This window comes from Pseudorasbora parva, chromosome 1 (genome assembly GCF_024679245.1).
Source record: "Pseudorasbora parva isolate DD20220531a chromosome 1, ASM2467924v1, whole genome shotgun sequence".
Lineage (NCBI taxonomy): Eukaryota > Metazoa > Chordata > Actinopteri > Cypriniformes > Gobionidae > Pseudorasbora > Pseudorasbora parva.
This window is the reverse complement of record NC_090172.1, coordinates 37,671,809-37,688,575: the sequence shown is the minus strand read 5'-3', so window position 1 is coordinate 37,688,575 and position 16,767 is coordinate 37,671,809. Positions and strand designations below refer to the sequence as shown.

At 37.1% G+C, this 16,767-nt stretch overlaps 1 long non-coding RNA gene across 2 annotated transcripts in view; it reads left to right on the top strand.

Annotated features, from left to right (window-relative positions):
- Window positions 1-15,351, top strand: part of LOC137071935 (uncharacterized) — a 138,627-nt gene extending 123,276 nt beyond the window's left edge. For both annotated transcript variants that reach the window (XR_010904556.1, XR_010904555.1), the window contains one exon: window positions 13,020-15,351. This is a non-coding gene — a long non-coding RNA (uncharacterized lncRNA). The remainder of the gene's footprint in view (window positions 1-13,019) is intronic.
- The last annotated feature ends 1,416 nt before the right edge of the window (window positions 15,352-16,767 follow it).

Below are 16,767 nucleotides of genomic sequence, written 5' to 3'. Positions count from 1 at the left end.
GGACGAGCTAAAGGACTGTGCAAGCATTAGGAGTGTGACTCAATCTACTCCATCTGTGTTTGATCATCGTTCTGGATCTAATTCAGTCTTTCACAAACACATGATTTTCTCAGCTTTTTGTTCAAAATGTTGCTTTTTTATGAAACTTACCCATATTCAAGTGTTGATCAAAAAGAATGCAATTAGCTAGAATAAAATGTTTTTTTTTTTTTGTTTTTTTTAAGAAGAGGGTCAGCTTTTTCTTTTGATAAATTGCATGCTCAGATATTCATAAAACAATATTTTATGGGCTATTAAATGTAGGTGAAAATGAAAACCCTAGCAGTGCCTGGCAATTTTTTTTATTTTTTTATTTTTTTATTTTTTTTTAAATAACGCTGGCAGGGAAAGAGTTAAGATAGGCTACATATTTTTGGATGTAGCGACAATGCATTAGGGGTTAAGTTCACAATATTTGAGACGGGACAAGGTCACAATACTAGATTTTCACTGCATGATCGTTGTTGCCAAAAAAATACAATAACAGTATCATTGCAATGTCTATAGATGTTTTGAATAAATAAAATAAAGCTATCAGTCAAATTCCTCTCTTAAGTGATACTCTTATTATTTATGCTGTCCCAGATATCTATTACCTTCTTTCTTCAAATTAACAATGATTTTTTGAAAATAAGTAATTAATCTCTGTGAGATGCTAGATGCTTCAAAAACCACGCTAAGCGATCATGACAGTCAATGTCTTCTGAAGTGAAATGTGTTTGAGGAAAAAAACTGCTATATATATATATATATATATATATATATATATATATATATATATATATATATTTTTTTTTTTTTTTTTTTTTAAGTTACTGCATCACTTCCAGCCAACTCTCATATGCACTTTCATGAGTTCCCTGTCACTGGCAAGCTAACTTTTTTCAGGCTTTTGTTTGATTGTTTAGTTTTTTCTTGACGTCTCTTCTGTCATAATTTTGTGTGGCAGTAGTAGCCAGCTTTGTGCTGCACCATCATCTTTTTTCTGTTTAATGACTGGTGGCAGTGTTAAGGAGAAATATTTTCACCTCCTATTTTGAAGTGTCAGCAGTTACTGGCTGACACTGGATCATTTATTGTTGTATTTTATTGTGTAGTATTAACATGATATAATTTCTTATTTATTTAATTCCACGTTTAATTTCTAACACCCCTACTCTCAATGCTAAATGAAGAAAAAATGTCCCTAATTGATTAGTTAGTCATTGGGGGACTAGTTGGCCCATCATGGCCCATCTTTATAAGGCACAGAATGTTTTTAATGGTCAACACTGCGTTTGTTGGCTCGGAGCACATTTAGCACAGGATTGAACTGTAGAGAGCCGTTAGCACTGGGCTCACGTTTAAGGTCACTGAATTGTAACACTAAGAGGAAATGTCAGAAATGGATGTCATGGAGAATAATTAGGTAGAATTAATGAGTCACTAAAATCCCCATCTCCTACTTTCCTGTTGCTGCCTGCTGAAATGGTGCGAGGCTACATGTCTGTATGTGTGTGAGTCAGCCTAGCACTCGCAGCATGAACCAAGACATCAGGCGGGTGTGAGATGAAGGTGTTTTATGTGTATATGATGGGAGAGACGGAACGAGTGTGTATTTGATAAATGTTTCCCGTTATAAGTTTTTAACTTCTTTGGTGAGATGGCGAGAGGTAGCTGAAGATTACAGGGTTACAGGATAAAATGGTAATTATAAGCGTATGTTGTCAGCCGCATAGCAAGATTAATTGGCATAATCATCATGCGACTGACAAGGACACCCCCCCCCCCCCCCACACACACACACACACACTTAATAAACACACAAAAATCCCTGTTGAAAAGTCCATGCAATGCAATGGTTCCCATCGGGCCTCTTCATTAGGCCAGCAAAACCTCTTGGTCAACTGGGAAAGAAATGGGCTCCTGAGCAAGACCACATAAACCATTTTGGACCAGCGTGGAAATTCTTGCTTTAAGCTTGTCTTTTTAGTGTGGATAATAGACTTTGTCTTCCATGTCTCATTACGTTTAAAGGCATTGGGACACACATTGCATGGTAGAGGAAATTAAATAACTAAATCATAATAAATGTTTTTTTTAACAGTGCATATTATTATAATAACTATTGAACATATTTTATGAATTCCATGCTTAATAAAATTACATTTTGCTATTGTTAATTGTGCTTTTATGCCATACAAGTCCAGTTTTTGTTATACCTCTTTCCCCTTCCCTTTCTCAATCTTTTTTTCCCTGTCTATCTATATACCTATCTTTCTTTCTCTGTCTTCTACTTGTGCCCATGCCAAGTATATTAGCTCGCTGGAGCCCTCGGCAGTGCTTTCAGAGACGGATGACCTCTTACTGACTTGTTCACATCAAAGCCTGATCAGCTAACCCAGACTACACATCCCTGTACCAGCAATTTGTTTAACAGGAGAGGGCTTTAGAGAGAAATAAGGGAAACGGGGAGAGGAACGGTGTGTGCGTGTGCCTGTGGGAGAGAAAAAAAGCTACTTTGAGATGCCCTGCTAACCCTAAAGCACATATTCCCAGCATGGACCTCTGCCATCCGTTCCGTTCCGCAGGATCTGTATGGATTTGGTTCGTCATTTATGTTGAGCCTCCCGGATCAGACTGCGGCCACTACTCTGCTCCCAGGACAGGTGAATTCATTACAAGGGGTTTCTCAAGGCAGATGGGCTGTGTGTGTTTGCGGAGCATCAGGCCCATGCGAATAATGAGACTTAAGCTATGAATGTGTAAAAGGTGTGGCAGGAGATTACACGTCTCCTCTTTTCTCTTTCTCAGTTCAGACTTCAGATGCTGTTCTCTTTTTGAATAAATAAAGGTTGGACAAGGGCACAAAATTGCATCCATAATTAATGAAAAGACACATTAGTGCTGATGCAGTGTAATCCATAAAACAAGAAGAAAGACGTCTTTTGAGAGAAAGAGAGAGAGATGTGACAGAAAATGGCTGGGCGGGGAGCCACAGAGCTCACAAGAGGAGGACACACAGAGACAGGAAGTTTCTGTTATGAAGTGTGAGTTCCCACCGGCGGTTTCAAATCCATATCTGGAGCCAGTGATGTTCAGATGAAGATTGTCGGTCTGTAGACTCCAGTCTCTGTGCCTCCAGCGTGCCATATGAGCCCATATTGACTTACATCCGCTCTGCTGCTGGCTTCACAAGCTACAGGCAGCCTGTGGGACCACCTTAGACATTTTATTCTGTACGTTTATGCAGTGTTTTGTTTTGCTCGATTTTACTGTAATTCTTCACGTTTCCTTTAATTTGTATAATAAATGTGAATTTAATCACAATAGTCAAGCATTTAATTGCATGCAAAATGCGTATAATTAAAAATAGACGATGTAATACATAATCCTCAGTGTCTTCATAATCATATCGCATACTAACACCTCTTTTCCTTTCCTGCTGTGTAATACAGAGTCAGACACTAGCAATCATCGTCGGCAACATCTAGATGGAAATCTAGACATTAGTAATCAGCGCAGGCTTCTAGATGAGGATACAGTGTAAAGCTACGTCCTGTATTTACGTCTGCGCTCGTTACAGCTGGCTGAGAGCTGTCAGCTGAAGATATATTACTGGGGATTTAAAATGGACATAATTTCATGCTGAAGATGGAAACTGTTATTGTTGTTTGATTGTCGAACATTTTTGGGACAGGCGTAGTATGCCTTTCTGCGGATGAGGGGTCAATTTAAGTCTTGGTTATTTATGTGCTCAGGGAAATGATGTTTTGAAATCTGCCCCCTCTTTAAACACTGTAAACAAAGGTTATCAATCATAAACCCTGTCAGCTGTAATTGTTACCAGATCAGCAGAGGATGCTTGATGAGCGTAATGAAGTCGTTCGCATACATTGCGTCCAGTGTGGCTGTGAACCCATACTGTAAAGCCTTTAACATTCAATCCTAATAATACTTGTATTTATTTTTTAACATCGTTTAATAAGGCTTAGGGAACAGTAAGGTTGAGTGTTGTTTCCTCTTTCTCACATGAAGGAAGTGAGTGAATTTGGAATTGCAATCTACTTTATTATTCTCTTTTCTTGTTTTAAATGTTTTGCAATGGTTGCAACTCTGACTAATCTGTCAGAATATATTTGCGTTGTGATTAAATTGTCTTTTACATGACATGACATTTATTTGTTTTTGTTTATTATTGATTAAATTGATCAGGGTCAGAAATGATCCTAGCAAATGATCAAGATGATGAATCTGATACAGTATACACTATCATTCAGACTAATTGTTGGGAGAAAACAAAAGCGGGTTACTCTAGAATTGAGACATTTAAACATGAATACAAAAGGTCAAATTTTGAGTCTGATATTATGCTGATATTGACTGAGTTTGTTTTGCCCTGCAAGGACAAAAGAACTATTGGAAGAGATTATTTTTATATATATTTTGTTGTTCTTTTAAAAACTCATAGATCTGCATGCAGCACATTTTTACTTTCTCACTCGCTTTCTCCTCCCTACCTCAATATTCTCTCTTGTAAAAAACAAAAGGTCTCTCTCTCTCTCTCTCTCTCTCTCTCTCTCTCTCTCTCTCTCTCTCTCTCTTCTCTCTCTCTCTCTCTCTCTCTCTCCTCTCTTCTCTCTCCTCTCTCTCTCTCTATCTCTATCTCTCTCACTCTCTCTCTCTCTCTCTCGCTCTCTCTCTCTCTCTCTCTCTTTCTTTCTCTCTCTCTCTCTCGCTCTCTCTCTCTCTCAAACACTCACACACTCTCTCTGTCACTCTTCTATAGCATCTTTAGTCCCTGATTGGCTATTGCTCCTTATTGATCATGTTGCGGATAATGTTCCATGCTAACTCAAGACACAGTATGTGTGTTTGGGTGTGTGTATTTTCCTCCACTTGGAATCATTTCACTGATATCATGAGCCCTGCTAATCCTAAACACTACATCAAACTTTCAGAATTGCTTTTTATGTGAAGCAATATCAATACCATCCGTGCCCCAGAGAGAGCACAATGATCTGTGTCTGTGTGTATGAGAAAGTGAATAAGAGTTAATAGGTGTGTGTGTGTGTGTGTGTATGTGTGTGTGGCGCGCTCTTACCATTATTGAACGCACTAGTGTGGGTTTTTATGGAGCCAGGGGGCCTCCGTATTGACCTGTGGCTGACATCCACTTTTTACTTTCATAACATAATCAGCATTTGACATATGATTATAATAACTCCATTCTCTTTAATGCATTCTATACCAACAGATTGATTTTTTTTTTTTCAGGCCCCTGAACCAATTACATAAATATGTGTGGCATAATTAGTTTACACGTTACTGAATTACTGACAGATTAAAAGTGAAACCCCACAGTTCATACAAAAGCACATAACTGCCAGAGAGGAAATTAATATGGATTCAAACCCTCCTTAGAGACCCATGCACACACATATGCATGCTGAGAAAAGAGAGAGATCTGGCACTAGTTTGGACTGGATATAAAGAAAGAAAGAACTTCAGATTAATAGAATAGGAAAGAAAGAGAGAGAGAGAGAGTATGTCAGAGGATAAAGGTAAGAAAACAACTGAAATCTTGGGTAATGGGAATTGTGGAAGGAAACACTGTTTGCTGCTGGTTTCCAGTTTCCTACTGAATCCGTTAATCCGGGTAATGTAGGTCATAATGAGATCAGCATATTAATGGCGGGAGTGAGGGAGATGTAATTAAAGGCTGGGGGAAAGGGGTAGATGAAGATCATGTGCAAGGCCCAGAATGTTTAAACAAAGTTCAAAACACAAAACACTTGAGTGATTCCTCTCTCAAATATCAATAGATGAAATATAGATGAAATCGCACTCAGATCCTCAGCACGGGCCTCATTCACGATACAACGGCTGTGTAAATCGTTCATAAAACCTTTCATAAGCCAATATTTGCATTGAATCCAACGCTGGTTTGCGCATGTATTTACATAGAAATCCTGAAGTTGATTCTTGGATTTGTACAAATATTCTTCCACTCATATAGACAGTGTAACACATACTCACTATGTTTTCCTTGTTGTTCCTTGTTGCCTGGATCTTCCTGACCTTTGCTGGCGGTATTGATCCGACTTTTTCCCCGGCCTTCTCTGTTCAGACTAACACATATAATTGCTATTGGGTTCCAATGACCCTCTCTGCATGTCTGGGGATGCTTTACTGCTGATATAAATCAATTCACACTCACAGAAACAATATGTGGCCATTACTGCTGACGAGGTTTGAAAAGGCTGCAGAGGGAGAGGCTTCAATAAAGGATGATTAGAGCACACAGATCTATGCCGAAGGAAGTGATAGTAAGCAAAAAGCAAGCAGAACGACAAGCAAAAGTCAATCATTCTTGATTTTAGCTTCCGTGTGCTTGAACAATTGTGATTGAACTGAAGTTGTTTTGAATTAATGTTAAGATAAAGATCGGTGAGATGGGTTTGTTCCTTTCTAAAGAAAGACAGCGGCTTCCAAGCTGCACTGATACAATGGAGAGTTGCACATAATCTTATTTTCCATATAAACTCGTTTTTGAAAGGCACTTTTGTATGAAAGGTCTATCACCGTTCTTCACTTTGCGTGCAGCTTAATTCGTGTAACATGGAAGTTGTTGATATGATTTCTGCTTGCATTTCATTCCCGTCTCCTGTTCACACTGCCTTCCTGAACTCGTCTCATCTCAACAGGTGTGACTGTATAAAGAGGAAAAATCATTTCTAAACTTGTAGCCCGCGTCGTACCCACACCTCCACCTCGCTTGCATATCTCTCACCTTTTCATATGCTAAAAGGCCCTAATATATTTATCAAAGGTGTGAGGTTGTGAACGCACAGCCCTGGAAAACATTTGCATAATTATTTTGCATAATTAATATGCGTGCGATTTTTAGTACAGCAAGGTTTAAAAAGTTTTCAGCCTAGGTTGTTGTCAGCGTGACCTTTTTATTTTTTCAGGTAGCATAAATTATACCAGGTGCTGATATTTTTTTTTTTCCCCCTTGCAGTTAAATACACGTCATGGGAATTTGAAACAATTTTTCACTTCTGTGCTAATTATGTCACGTTTCAGTTCTTATTTTTTGAGCATATGAAGAAAATTTAGTGAAGTGGTAATTAATTCAAGACAAATGAACAACATACATTTTTTTATTATATCATTATGTTGATGAACTGAATTCTTTATAAGAGTAGAAAAAAATCTTTGCTGTCATTGGATTTTTTCTTGTACTACATATACTTTATGATAGTTATTAATGTTTTACACATCTCTCTCTGGTCAGAAAGACTGAGTAGATAGAAAATAATGCTGAATGTTTCTTTGTGTTTCTCAGAGAGGGATGGTCTGGTAGTTGTGTGTTAATAGTTGCTTCTGATGCCTACCTTCTGTGTTACACACGTACAGAAGGAAACATCTTCACAGCGTGTGTGTGTGTGTGTGTGTGTGTGTGTGTGTGTGTGTGTGTGTGTGTGTGTGTGTGTGTGTGTGTGTGTGTGTGTGTGTGTGTGTGCTTGCGTGCAAAGTGCAAATATTCCAACTGAATGCATTCACTCTCATTCAAGCGTGAAAAGTGCCATTGCTCCTCTTATTTTGGATTCCTTTTTAGCCATGGCAACACCATTACTGTCGTATTTTCAATAATTAATCATTCATGTTTATAATATGACTCCTGTATTCATTCTTTTCCATAGCACCTTAATGGTTTTGGGCTGTTGCAGATTTGGAGTCTCTCTTGTACCTGTCCGCAGAACATTCCGGGTGTTTATACAGCTGCCGTGTGACTTGCTGTCCTCTCTCAGGCCACAGGACCTGGTCCCAAATATTTCATTTCCCAACTAAAACAACCCCAACCCCCCCTTCTCTCAAACACACACACCCCCGACACACACGTGTACACACACATACACACACACGGTGATGAATGTGTAATCACACTGATTAAGTTGTTATTAGAGGGCAGGAGATCCTCTGTAGGAAATGGGGGTGAGACACACAGATGATTATTTACATCCCTCTATTCTAACCACAGCTGGAATAGAGAGGGGGAGGCAGAGAAATATGAATGCATGGCTTGGTGAGTTTTAGGTAAGCTTTCGGATTTCATTACTCAATGATGAAAATGGTGAAGAGTATCATTTCATGTAATCACTGTAAAGGTTTTTTTTAATTATTTTTTTTTATTGTTCACACTTTTTCTGTCTTCTATTTCCCTACAGTTCCTCTCCATCTGTGGTGTCTTATTTTTATCATACTTTATCTTACCAGAAGGTGGCGCTGCTGCATCTTAACTATGAAACTTAAAAAGCTCAGACAGAACAAGCTTCATACTGCTTCCTGGTACTCACTATCTTTCTCTCTCACACACACACATACACCCCCCACCAAATGGACAGACCGAGTGGCATACAATATACTCTGATTAGGGAAGAGAAATAGATTAATATATATTTAAATAATACATGTTTCTGGTTGTTTCCTGACTTAGAGTTTATTGGAATAAGTAGAGATTTCCTGCTTTTGTTTTGGTGTAATTAGTATAAATGACATGATTGAAAAAAGGAAAAAAAAATTAGTCACCGGCTACGCCATTTAGCGGTTTTCTGACTTTGCTCTTCTTTTTCTTCTCTCACACACTCTTTCTCTCCCTCTCTTCTGTGCTGTGTTTGATGCAGCAGCTTTTAGAGTCTTGTTCTGTGACATTATCTCTAGAAAAGAGATAGAAACGGAAAGGAAAGAGAGCGAGAGAGTGAAGCAGGAAAAGAGAGAAGAAAAGAAATTGTTGTTGGTCTCGGAGAGAGTGAGGGGCAGTCGAGCAGTGATGCGGCGGGAAGCACCGGTATCATGGAGTTCTCAGTGTTCAGAGGAGAGAGGTGTGTATTTATGCTTAGTGTCTTTACTGATTGCAGCGCGCTAGGGAACCCTTCGGTATGAGGCCTACTCAAATCTGCACATCTTTAACACTATTTTTAACGATGACCTCCATTATTATTCATGTTGTTAATGATAATATTATTTGTCATATATTATTATCAGCTTAGCATTTTGGCTGTAAATCGTCTGCCATCAATAATTTTGCCATTAGCCAGGTATTATGCATTTGTATCTGTTGAGTTTGGATGAATGCGTGATGTTTCATAGTCATTTATACATAGTTTGACAAGATACATAGATGTGTGTTTTCAATTTCAGAGATAGAAAGACATAACAGAGAATATATATTCTCACACTCAAAAAGTTAGGGGTGAATTGACAGGTTTCGATGGGATACCTGTTACCATGACTTCAGGTGTGAAAAGAAACTATTTTTAGGAGAAAAAAATAAATTATCCTCGACATTTATATTAACAATATTAAGTACATTTGTATAGCACATGCTGTGGAAATGCAAACTAATAAATGTATAACATTTCTTTCTCACTTGAACATAATGATGTGTAATATAATATCTTCTTTAAAATAATTGAACACAAATTATTGTACAAATGTACATATTAAATATATAACTGATGACTAAATTTAGATGTGCTGCAGCTTTAGGCAAATGCGGTATCACCATCGCGTCGTTCGTATGCCGGTGTGTGTTTGTATGTTTTGTGACAACCTCTCTTTTGACATTCATCTACATGTTGACAATGAATTTAGCAGTTTAAAACAAATCTCTCACTCGCTGGGTTCAGAAGAGTCTCTTCACAGTTTGGCTGTCTTACAACTGTTGATTGTGTGGCAGTTCTGTCACCACTTTTCTCTTCGCTGACAGCTAATGGAGTGTATCTTTGGAGCACTGCGACTCTATTTTAAAGTTACAATTAGGGGGAAGTTGTCATTACACAGTACAGTCATTTTCATGAAGTTAATTGGAAGAGATTCTTAAAGTTCACTTGGCTCTTCTTGCAGTGAAAATGGTGCTCAACAGTCTGCCTAATTTTCCTGTCTTAAACTGTGTGTTCAGGTGTGCTGGAAGTCGTATGGCTGAGAGGGTACACACTCACACACACACACACGCACATGTCAGTAGCTTTGTCTAGAATTGGATGTCACAAGCCTCCAGTCATGAGTTTTCTATCTAAATTATCTTATATACCAGATTCCACCGCCATATTAAATCTGGGGGAGCTCTGTTATTGGGGGAAGGCTGTGCTAATCCAATTGTGCAATTAGAGGAGGAATAGGGGGAGAGGAGAGGATCTTGGTCTGTACCATTGACCTTTGACCCCGACATGAGCTGAGCTAATGCCGCGTATAGGAGATGAGCGACTTCATCTCGTTGCTCATCTTACATTGTGACCGTAATGTGTGAAGAAATTGTGTGGACTGTTGAAGGACAGACTGAACCTGATGCCGCCCGTTTGACACAATTACATTAAAGCAAAAAAATATATATAGGTGTGAAAATTATATAAACCGCCATAATAATTATTATAAGTATTTTTTTTTGGCGCATTTAAATACAACATATTTATAAAACAATTAAGTTTTGTACTTTTTATTTACATGATTATCTTGAGTCGTTGGACTCGAGATAAACAAATTCAAGTATTTGAGTATTTAGTATATTAACATGCACTTTGTATATAATGTGCATTATTTAGATTGTACTGTAATTATTCCTCATTTATTAGAACTAATCCAAAAATCTTTAAGGCTCGTCCTTCTGTAACCTTTCACAGACAAACAAAGCTGTAGGATTGTAATAATCCTATACAATCCTTTTTCTCACCACAGGTTTCCGTGTGCCATAGTGAATGTTTTGTCTTAAACTATATTTCAGAAAATCTTTTCCATGTTGCCTATTTGCACACGTAAAATGCCATAATTTTTCCTAAACAAAACTGCCCTAGCTACTTAGGACAATTTCCGAATCAGGTTTTGACAATACAGTTATTATTATTTTTCACATTGGTCTGGAAATTTGGAACGGCTTATTTTTTTCAGTCTTTGTTTTGTCAAATTTGACCTAATAATTAGTCGAACAATTTTAAAACGTACGTCTGTATTTTCTCATAGCTGCCGCGAAAGGCAACGGGAATTGTCTGAAACGTACATTTATCGTGTAAGTGTGTACTCTGTGAGCTATTAAATGGTTTGATAATTCTCTGGGCTAATTTCAGCAATCTAATTGCCGCACATTCATTTTTATTGGTTGCTGAATGCTTTGCCCGTTTTAGTGTATTTAAATCCAACATATGCCAACATACAAAGCTGCCGTGTTGTGAGGTCAATACAGTAATTGTTTGAGACTACTGTACCGTACAATCTGAACTCTTTAAATATCATGTGATATTTATTTGAGGGACCAGAATTACTAAAATTTCAGTCGAAATGCCAAATAAACGCTGCCTCCCTTACTTTCTCTCGTTTATTTGGAAAAGGATCTGGTGGGGTCTGGGTTTCACTGTTATAGTCTGGTTTACATTTGGGCTCTTGTTTGTACATGGCTGTGTCTCAAAGAGCAGACCATCTCCCACCCTGTTTACGACAGAGCATTTACACACATTCTCTCACTGGGCTGCTACAGCGTTTCAGTACCTGACACTGCCAAGTTTTCCCTGCTGAGAGTTCCTTTAGCCCCTAACCAGCATTTGGGTTAATCTATTATTAGTGGGATTCATTTTCTGAACAAAGACCTGAAATTAGACCTGCTAGTATAAGAGATTAAACACTTTTCCCCTCCTAATTTCTTGAAAATAAAAAATGTCACCTGTGAGGATAATAAAACGGATACATTAAACTATATGTATTGTATAACAGGAATAATAAACGCGGGGCATTATATTGATTATTTTATAATAACTTTGTGTGTGCTTTTGTATACTTGTCTTCTATAAAAAAAAAAAAATGAAAATGCTAAAGCACTGAAAATGCACTCAAAGTCATTCAGTTTCTGCATTTCAAAAACACTCATATTAAGATCGCTTCCTCTTCAGACGGTTTCTTTTTCTCCCCATGCAGCTTTCAGTGCCCGCTGCATCTACGCAAACTATTGCAGCGCAAACAGTGTTTACTGGAGACTAACCATGACATCTGCTATCCCTAATACCCAACAGACCAAACAATATGGTTTCAAATAAGATTATGATCGCAGAATAAGCCTTATCTGTGTAATTCAAAAATATATATTGACTTAAATATGCTTTGTAGATGTAAGTAGATTAGGTAATCTGGAGTCCCTATCTGCTCTCAGGTCTGTGCTGGTGGGGGGCACTGTTATAATCCCGTGGAATAATCCTATGATTTCCACAAGCTGTTTTGTGTTATTAAATGTCGAGTGTCTGAGTTGATTTAATGTCATATTAATCCCGTTAACCACCATTTGCTGTCTGCCACAAAAGAAACAGACACTTGTCTTTTAATTCACGTCTGCGTACAAAGTAATTAATGTGGCTATTAATTCAATCATTGTCCCGTTTGATGTGAATATTCCAGTCAGAATGGATTATAATATGTCAACGCACATGTTAAATGCAAATCAAATGGTGATTAAATTGAGATTAAGTTTATGGGATGCCTTGAAAGAGTCGATCATATATATCTTTCTTTATATATATATATATATATATATATATATATATATATAAAATTGTATATATAAAAACTTTATAAAAATTCTGGTATTTATTATTATATCATTATAAACTATTAACTATAACTATTATACAATATAAATATGTATAATATTACTAAATTACTCATTATTTATGCAACTGCTCACGTTATATATGTGTATGTGTGTGTATATATATATGTGTGTATATATATATATATATATATATATATATATATATATATATATATATATATATATATATATATATATATATATTATTATTATTATTTTTTATTTTATTTTTCTTAATTGAATTTGTCTGGCTGTCTTTATTATCATATTTGTGTTGTCATTTTGCAGAATTTGAAACTTTTCACATGTGCTGTATTTAATCTGTATACTGAATAAAATTCTGACCTTTTTGTCTTTGACTTTGCAGCCACATCTCTCCTGGACATGACAAGAACAAAATCCATCAGGTGGCTCATGGAATTTGTCCTAATTGGTTTTTACAGTCATACCTTGTTTAATATAATTGGACTGTCATATAAGGTTTATCCGGGTTGTTATGTTGCACTATTTTTACCCTGTTTATTGTAAGTCAATTCAGTTCCTGGAAGATCCCTTTAATGCCCTGACTTGCATGTCCAATATTATTAGGTGCTATGAGTTCAGCTTGTGCAAACCGCTTAATGCATAAGTCGGTAAGAGGCTCTGTGCTGGCAGGTCAGACTAAAGGTACAGCAGATTAATATTTGATCATGCAGGAGGGTTTGTAATCACAGCTGATTGATCCTTCAGCTGAGTGCCCTGGCAATTATCATAATTGTTGTTGCCCACCGTACCTCTCTCTCTCTCTCTCTCTCTCTCTCTCTCTCTCTCTCTCTCTCTCTCTCTCTCTCTCTCTCTCTCTCTCTCTCTCTCTCTCTGTCTCTGTCTCTGTCTCTGTCTCTTGCATGTCTCCCTTGCTCGCTCCATAGCGTGGGCCACAGGTTGAGAGTCTGTGAGACAGGAATCCCTGAATAATACTTTGTGTGTGTGTGTTTGAGTGAATAATGCAGGAGAACTGGGGGACGAGGGGTTGGATGAGGATCCTCAGAGGCGAGGTTTCCCTCTCTAGGATGACTTTGTTTGTGTCTACGGGGGCAGTGGGACGTGGTTTGCTTGTGTTAGTGTTTCCGAGGACACACACACACATGCTCTATTCTGGCAGTGTTCAGAGTTAATCCCCACTCAGCCACGCTCCACGCTCGCGCTGCGAGACGGCAATGCAATGCACACACAAACGTGCAGGAAAAAGACAGGACGGTGTCTCTATTAACGTAAGACTTTTGAAAATAAAAAATTGCTGGATTTCTTTTGGATCTCTCTCTATGATTTACTTCCAAACGCTGTGTCTTTCAAGTGATTTTACTAACTGATGTTGAATACCCTTATGGCCCATAACCTGTAATAATAAAGCCTACATGTTATTTCAGAAATAAATGTTGAAAGAGTCCAGACTTTAATGTGTTTGAAGTCATCACAAAAAGCTGTACTTGACTATACCAGATATTTCCATTCTTTCGAGTAACCTCTGGATTTCTTAGTGGCGTGAATTGGATTTCTTTCTTTTAAAAGCCTCTTTGTCTAAGTGGAAAAATACCAAACTGTTTTCTCGCTCGTCTGCCTTTGAAGCTGAGGGGTATAAGTGCCACTGAATGCGTGAGGCAGCCAGTGCTGTGCCACACTGTGTGTGGGTACTTCCTGTGCCATGTTTTGTGGAGGTAGGTTTTTTTTTCTCTCTCACAGCCCCAGTTGAAGGGCCAGGAAGAGGTTTTCTATGCCAGCAACCTCCCTATGAATGGATCAGCGGAGGAGATGTGACCAGTTCTGAGGTATGAACCGCTCCGTTTGTCCCTGTGTGGGCTTCCGTAGGGCATAATTACTGTAGGTAAAAAAACGACTGAACGAAGACTGATGAGTTTTGCCAAAAAGGTCAATGCCACACACGCACACACGGCCCTGTGTGCACAATGGCCTTGTACCGGATTGTTGTGATGGCTTGCAATAATTCAGGCAGGCTGTTTAGTTTTCTTGTCTTGTCCTGTCTTCAATACAGTATGTATGTGTGTACAGGTATATGTGGTTTATGAGGACACAAATATGTAAAATGACATGGGTTTTACAATGTAAACATGGTTTATGAGGACACTTGCTGTGTCCACGTAAACCCGTTTCGGCTTAAAAAAACATATTATAATATATTATAAATGCAGAAAGTTTTGTATGATGGGTAGGTTTAGGAGTAGGGTTAGTGTAAGGTGGATATAATATACAGTTTGAACAATATAAAAATAATTACGCCTATGGAGAGTCCCAGTAAACCACATATTCAAGTGTGTGTGTGTACAATAAATTGATCAAAAGAGATACAAGGTTACAAAATATTTCGAAACTGTATAATGATCAAACGTTACAAAAAAAGTTGTTTAACAATGTAATAATATAACAACTGTCAACAAGAACAACACGCACACACACACACACACACACACACACATATATATTAGTTGTTGAATGATTTCTGAAGGATCATGTGAATGTCCTGTCATGGCATCACTGCTGAATAAATGACAATTTTTTAAATATTGAAATAGAAAACAGTTATTTTATAATTTTTCACAATGTTAGAGTTTTTACTATATTTTTGATCATGCAGCCATGCTAAGCTTAAAGGGATTTCTTTTAAAAACAAATAAATTCTTAAATAATCATGAAATGTATTTACTTTTAGCTTTATCCCACTGTACATAGTCAACCTAATAAACTAATTTATAAAATAAATTGGAATTTGGAGACAAATCAATCTATAGATGTATGCAATTTAAAAAAAGAATAAAACAAGCTTGTTTCAGATTCTCATTGTCTTGTCTTCTCTGATGAAGTTATGCTGTGTCGGACCATTTGTCATAAAACATGTCTTTAGGAAAAGTCAGTCTGCGAGCTGCTCTCCCTGAGAGAGAGTCATCTATCTATACACACGTGCACACACACACACACACACACACGGGATGCAGGACACACTGGGAGATGGGCTACCATTAATCTGCTGTGACTGGGGGAAATTGTGTCTTTGTAATGAGTATTAGGTGTGCATCTACATGAATTAAAGCTAAATGAGTGTCTGATTGATCACCAGTACTAAATGACACGGAGCAGAGCGTCATTATGCTTTAACAGTGACTGTATCATATCGGGATGATTAACATACTCGGCCTGTCTGAAGAACGTTTATGTAAACAAAAGAGAAGTGTGGCTAACCAAAGTATTTCTGCCTGCTTTCCAAAGCATCATAGTGGATTTTTTTTTTTTTCCCATCGTAATGTGTTAATCCACTTGTGAATTATTTTATGTGTGTGTGCTGATTTCTGAAACACAGCATGATTAGTTGTACCCCAGATGCACTGATTCCAGCTGTTTATTTAAATTCGCTGACAGTATTTATGTTTATATTTCAGCTTAGTGTTGAACTAATTGAATTTTACCTATAAACAATGCCTAAAGTGTGCCAAGGATACTTTGTTTATCCTTTAAAACACAATGTATGTACATATATTCAAAATATATATTACCATTCAAATGTTTTGGGTCAGTGAGATTTAATTATTTATTTTTGAGAGAAAGAAATTAATACTTTTTTTTCAGGCATACTTTAAATTGATCAAAAGTGGCACTAAAGACTTTTACATTTATCAACACCAAAAAAATCTCTTTTAATTAAATGCTGCTCTTTTGAACTTTATTCCCAAAAAATCCTTAAAAAGCAGGATCACTATCACTGATTACAATTTGAACCTTTTTTTTAAATCGCCAAATCAGTATATTAGAATGATTTCTGAAAGTTCATATAACTGGACAAATTGCTGTTAAACAATATCAGCTTTACCATAATTAAAGGAGTAAATCATATCCTAAAATTCAAATAGAAAACTTATATTAAATTTTAATATTTCAAAATATTACTGTATTTTGAACAAACAAATGCATTCTTAGTGAGTATTAGAGTATTAGATATATTATTATTATTATTATTATTATTAATATTATTTATGTTGAAAACATGCATGGTTCTTCTGCTTGTTTCTCTTTCAATAAACCACCCCAACAAAAAGAGACAAGGAGCTTTATTCTCTCTGTAGTCACTG